Raw genomic sequence first — 6,005 nt, forward strand, 5'->3', positions numbered from 1 at the left:
AAATAGAGCTTTGTAGCTGAGTCACTACTACTTGGGAGTGTACGCTAGAGCTCCTGAAGTCACCCAAGTTGGCTGTCAGGCCTAAATGAGCAGAGATAAAAGAGCTGAGTTTGGTACACATGGATATACGTGATGGACATTTTCCTAAAATATGTGTGATATGAGGGTCCCATCCTAAGGTTATTTGGGAAGAACCCTTTAGGATGTTTCCGGTCGTTCAGTCTCACAAGTCTGGATTTTTGTGAACTCTCCTTAAATGAGGAGAAATCTTTAATGTTCCTTAAAATAGAATTTGTATCTTAAGCCTTAAATGCCACATGACACACAATCTCGGATTTTTTTTTAAGATTTTATTTATTTGAGAGAGCGAGAGACAGAGCATGAGCTGGGGGTAGGGTCAGAGGGAGAAGCAGACTCCCCGCTGAGCAGGGAGCCCGATGCGGGGCTCGATCCCAGGAGCCCAAGATCACGACCCGAGTCGAAGGCAGACGCTCAACTGACTGAGCCACCCATGTGCCCCTCGTATTGGATCTTCATCCTGTACCAGAAGCAGGTCAGTTTATACCCCCATTTTACAGGTGAGAAAGTGAGGCTCAAGGAAGGTCAAGTGATTTGCCTGAAGGCCACATGGACGCTATTAACAAATTAAACAAGGATGCAGAGCTGTATCTCATCTTAGAGCACAGAAGTAGGGAATGAGCCTCAGCACCAGCTGAGACAGCCGCTCCAGCTCTGGAAGCAGTGAAATGAGCCCCCGTGGCTGGGTCTCACCTGTAGTGGGAGGTCAGAGCTCATGGCATGATCTGCAGAGAAGGGAGGCAGGGAGGGCTCGGCTCTGACTCGGGGCTTTTCCTTCCACCGGAGCCGCTCTTGTCTAAACAGACCCTCAGTCCACACACACAGTGTCCACACACTGGCATTCATGCCAGAGTAGCAACAGTTGGTTTTCCAAACTTGGCTTAGTAGTGTGAAAAATCACACTACGCAAGTTAAATGTGGATGTATTTTTAAACTAGGCTTCCTAGTCCTGTCTTGGTGATTAAATGGTCTAACAGGTTTCATCCTGCATGACTAGTCAAATTATTCAGGTGACTGCCCAGGCAGGCTGTGTTGAGAAAGAGAGTGAGGCTTTGTTGAGGTCTAGGAAGGGGTATTTCAATGGTGCTAGGGATGTGTATGTTGAAGCCCTAGTGTCCTGGTACTGGGAGGTGGGGCCTTCTGGAAGTAAGCGTGTCAGGAGGGTGGAATCCCCGTGATGGGGTTAGTGTCCTTAGAAGAAGAAACTCCAGAGATCTAGCCCTCTCTCTGATCGCTGCCATGTGAGGATACAAGATGTCCATCTGCAAACCAGGAGGAGGGCTCTTACCAGACACGGGATCTGCTGGCACCTTGATCTTGGACTTGTCAGCCTCCAGAACCGTGAGACATAAATGTTGTTTAATTCACCCAGTCTCTGGTAAGTTGTTATAGCAGCTTAAACAGCTGACAACAGATGGTGTGAAGATTGTTGACCCAGCGGACCCAGAAATAGTTGAATCCTGCTCTGTCCATCACCTCTTCTCCCCACGGGGTTCCCTAGGGAGCAGTCCCAAGGGAATGAGTTTTTTAATGGGGCACTGCAAGGTAATAGAAAAAATATATAGTGGTCTCTGTCCCCAGTTCTTGGTATAGGGCTTCTAAAAAAACCTTTGTAATTTCCTAAGTGATGAAAGCACTAGAAACATCTTTTATTCTAATATTTGGCCTTTGACCCTGATTCCTGACTCTGAATCTAAATCCTAAATCCCTTGAAATTTCCTCGGTGATAGGAGTATCTTTTGTCCTAATGAAGCAACTCTGGGTGGGCTCCTGGTGGGCTCAGGGATGGAGCACCAAGGGTCAAATTAGAGAAGGTGAAACTCCCTTTAGGGCCAAAGGACCATGGCAGGGCCAGCAGCAGGGGCCAGGCTTGCTGAGGCCCAGGGCAGGCATCGAGGAGCCCATATTACAAGGATTCAGGACATGAGCTTGGAACAGGAGGGGCTTTCCCTGTCACCTGGCCTGGCTGTTGTGCCTGGGTCACTGTGGACTTTAGGTACAAGGCACTGGAGAGGGTTCCTGGCGGTCAAAACCATCACCCTCGTTTACTGAGAACCTAACACAGCCAATAAAAGTCTCATCCTATTAACTATGTTAGCTAAAGCCTAAGTGCTGTGCAACCTAGGGAAACTTGTGCCTTCTCTGAGCCTGTTTCCTCTTGCAAAAGCCAGCTGTGCTTGATCGTGCTGAGGTATTAGATGACCAGCTACTTAGCTGCAACAGGACTGCCTATGTGAGATGCCCACTCATTGTTATGTTACCTGTGGTCCAGATTGCAGGATGGTGCTGGAGTCACCAGTCTGGTGACATGGCTTATGAAAGGCAGTTTTTGCCCTGCTCAGGGCTTCCCACAACCTGGCAGGACTTTATATTCAACTGGAAGAAACTGCTACCCTCCTAAGCAACCAGGGAGTTGCTAGATCCTGATGTGGAGGATGTCATGTGCCAGAGTGCTCACCCCAGTCTTCTGTGGACTACTGCAAGAGATTGAACTAGAATTGACAGTGGGCAAACCTTTACCCTGCTGTGGAACTCTTTTCCTCCAAAGCTTTTAGTCTAACATATCACAAACAGGGTTTGTACTTAGGTTCAAGCAGGGCAAAGCTAAGAGCCCAGCCCTCATGGCCAGCCCTCCTGCCTTCCTTCCCCAGAGGTCAAGGGACGCCTCAGTAGAGCCCAGTTAGCAGACCTCAGCTCTCCTTATAGCCCTGCCCAGGCAAAAGGGCAAAGGTCACAAGGAAACCGGATTTCAGCTCAGCGTCCATAGGACGCTTTTGCAGGCACGGCTGCCCTCTGCCGGATGGGACTGTCTGGTCGGTGCGTCAGGAGCTGGACAGACAGTTAACCGTTGTGGAGGAAAGCAGTGGTCTCCGAAGTGAGATGCCCAAGCCAGCGGTCTGGCAAGGTGACACAGTGGGAAGCTAGAAAAAAATATCAGTGCTTGTGTTGGTCTGGGTCAGAAGCAGACCCTGAGACAAGGATTTGGGCGCAAGCCATTCATTTGGGTGGTGAAGAAAACAGCAGGAGATGGAGGAAGAGGTGAGAGCCAAGAAAGTGTGCATTGTCAACAGGTTACCACTGTGGGCAAGGGGGGTTGAGTTGTGTGGGGAAAACTCTGAAAGCCAGAGTAAAACATACACCTCAGAGTTCTAGGTGTATGTTTAGGTCTAGGAGTGAGTTTGCCGGGTGTTTACATGCCAACGCCGTCAGTCACATTTGAGGACAGCTCCTGAGGGATGTTAATTCCTGTGGCACTTCGACCTTCCGTGGAAAGGAAGCCTTCCATGGCAGCCAGAGAATCTTTCACTCCGTTATGGCTGGATGTCCCTTCCTAGCATTTACACGACTTTTGTAACGTATAGAAGTGCACTGGTATTTCGAGACAAAGTACTTAAAGGAATTGCCTCATTTAAAGTTGTCACACAGGTTTCTCTTACAAAAAGGCAAGCATTCCACAAAATTGTTAACCTGCTCTATGCTGACAGTGATCGTCAGCAATGTGACCGCTAACAAGTGTATTTGAAAAAAATGTACTTATTCTATAAGGTAAAGCAATCTTTTAAAAAAGTTTTGTTGTATATATTTTTTAACTTTTTATTTTGAATTAATTTTAGACTTGTGGAAAAGTTGCAATGACTATATAGAGTTCCCATGCCCCCCCACCCAGCTCCCTCCAACATTAGCATCTTCTACATAACCACAGTAGAATTATCAAAACCAAGAAATTAACATCAGCATCCTGTTATTAACTAAACCACAGACCTTATTTTTATCTCACCGGTTTTTACAGGAATGTTCCTTTCCTTTCCAGAATCCCATCTAGGATTCTACATTGCTCTTAGTTGTTAATTATTTTCTTCCAAACTGTAATCATTTATATCTAATAAACTGCACATGGTTCAACTGTACAATTTGGCCAGACTCAATATTTGTATGGACACACCACAGTTGTTTATTCATTCACCTGTTGATGGACATTTGGACTCTTTCTAGTTTGCAGCCAACACAAATAAAGTGGCTGGGAACATTACAGTCTTTGTGTGGACATATGCTCTCATTCTTTTGGGTAAATACCCAGGAGAGGAAAGACTGGATTAGATGGTAGGTGTGCAGTTAGTTTTTGGCCAAACTGTTTTCCAAAGTAGTTGAATCACTTTACATTTTCCACCAGCAGTGTATGAGAGTTCCAGTTTCTCCACATCCTCACCAACACTGGGCATGGTCAGTCTTTTTAATTTCAGCTTTTTTAATAGGTGGGTAGTGATATCTCATTGTAGTTTTAATCTGCATTTCCTTAATGACTAATGTATATATTCTGGAGATAAATCCTTTATCAGATCTATGATTTGCAAATATTTTCTCCCAGCCTATGGCCTGTCTTTCCATTCTCTTAATAGTGTCTTTGGAAAAAACAGAATTTTTTAATTTTAATTAAGTTCAATTTAAAAATTTAACAATTTGTTCATATCATACCGAAGTATGATCTACAGAATAGCAAATAGTTACATTTGTATCTAAGAAATTTCAGCCTGATCTACAGTCCAAAGGTTTTCCTCCTATGCTTTCTTAATTTAGGTTTTACATTTCGGGTTATGATTCATTTTGAGTTAATTTTTGTATATGACTTGAGTCATTGCTCACAGTTCATTTTTTTTGCATATTGATATTCAATAATTCCAGCACCATCTGTTGAGAGGATTATTCTTTTTCCACTGAACTGTCTTTTCATCTTTGTTGAAAATCAGTTGTCCACTGGTGTGGGTCTGTTTCTACATTTTCTATTCTGTTCCTTTAATCTGTCAATCTTGACACCCATTTCATGCTATGGAATAAAGTAATGCTATTCCTCCAGCTTTGTTCCTCTTTTTCAAAGTTGTTTTGGCTATTTTATGTCTTTTATATTTCCTTGTTTTTAGGATCAGTTTGTCGACTTAAAAACAATTACTGGGATTTTGATTGATATTGCATTGAGTCTACAGATCAATTTGGGGGGAACAGATATCTTAGGAACATTGAGTCTTTTGATCCCGAACATGGCATATCTCTCCTTTATTTAAGTCTTCTTTAATTTCTCTCAGCAGTATTTTGTAGTTTTCAGTGTAAACATCTTATACTCCTTTTGTCAAATTTATACCTAAATATTTCATAGTTTTGAGGCTATCATAAGTGGCATTTTAGATTTTCAATTTTTTATTATCACTAATATATAGAAATACTTGATTTTGATATATTGATCTTATTTCCTGAAAATTTGCTAAGCTGATTTATTAGATCTAGTTTGCACCCATTATGACTCATCAACTTTTTTGAGGATTCACAGGATTTTTTTTCACATAGGCAACATGTCTGTGAATAAAGACAGTTTTACTTCTTCTAAAAAAGTCATTTTGACATGAGTGAGAAGGTAACTGCTTTTTGTAAGGCACTCACACTCTGAAGAGTAAGAGTATTTCTCATCATTACTGGGGTTTTGTGGCTGAGGCTGTGGTGTCCCAGCCTCCTTTTTTTCTAGGGACGACACAATCCTGCCACCCTACACAATCTCTTACCAACAAAAAACAGTGAAGGAAGTAGCTCAGGACATTGTGACCAACCCCACAGACCCATCTTTGGGCTAGACTGGTGTGCACACAAGGCCGAACTCCACGGTTGAAACTGATTGTTTCCAAACTGCACATGGCCTGGGGGCCAGCAGCCTCCTCATAGTAGTGTTAGGCCCTGCTGGGCTTCCAGAAGCATCCTGGATGGAGATGAAGAGTTCCCAAAGGGGGCCTACAGCTGTCTTCTGACATATGCTACACTTTTCAGCCTCTTTCTGGATTTTAATAATCAGGGAGTCAAGCGATTTGGCTTTAGAATAGAGGAGGTTCCATTAGTCCATCAGCTCCCACGTTCGTGCCACTGGCTAATTTGAATTCTCAAGATAG

Source organism: Phoca vitulina, unplaced genomic scaffold (assembly GCF_004348235.1).
Source record: "Phoca vitulina isolate PV1807 unplaced genomic scaffold, GSC_HSeal_1.0 scaffold2, whole genome shotgun sequence".
Lineage (NCBI taxonomy): Eukaryota > Metazoa > Chordata > Mammalia > Carnivora > Phocidae > Phoca > Phoca vitulina.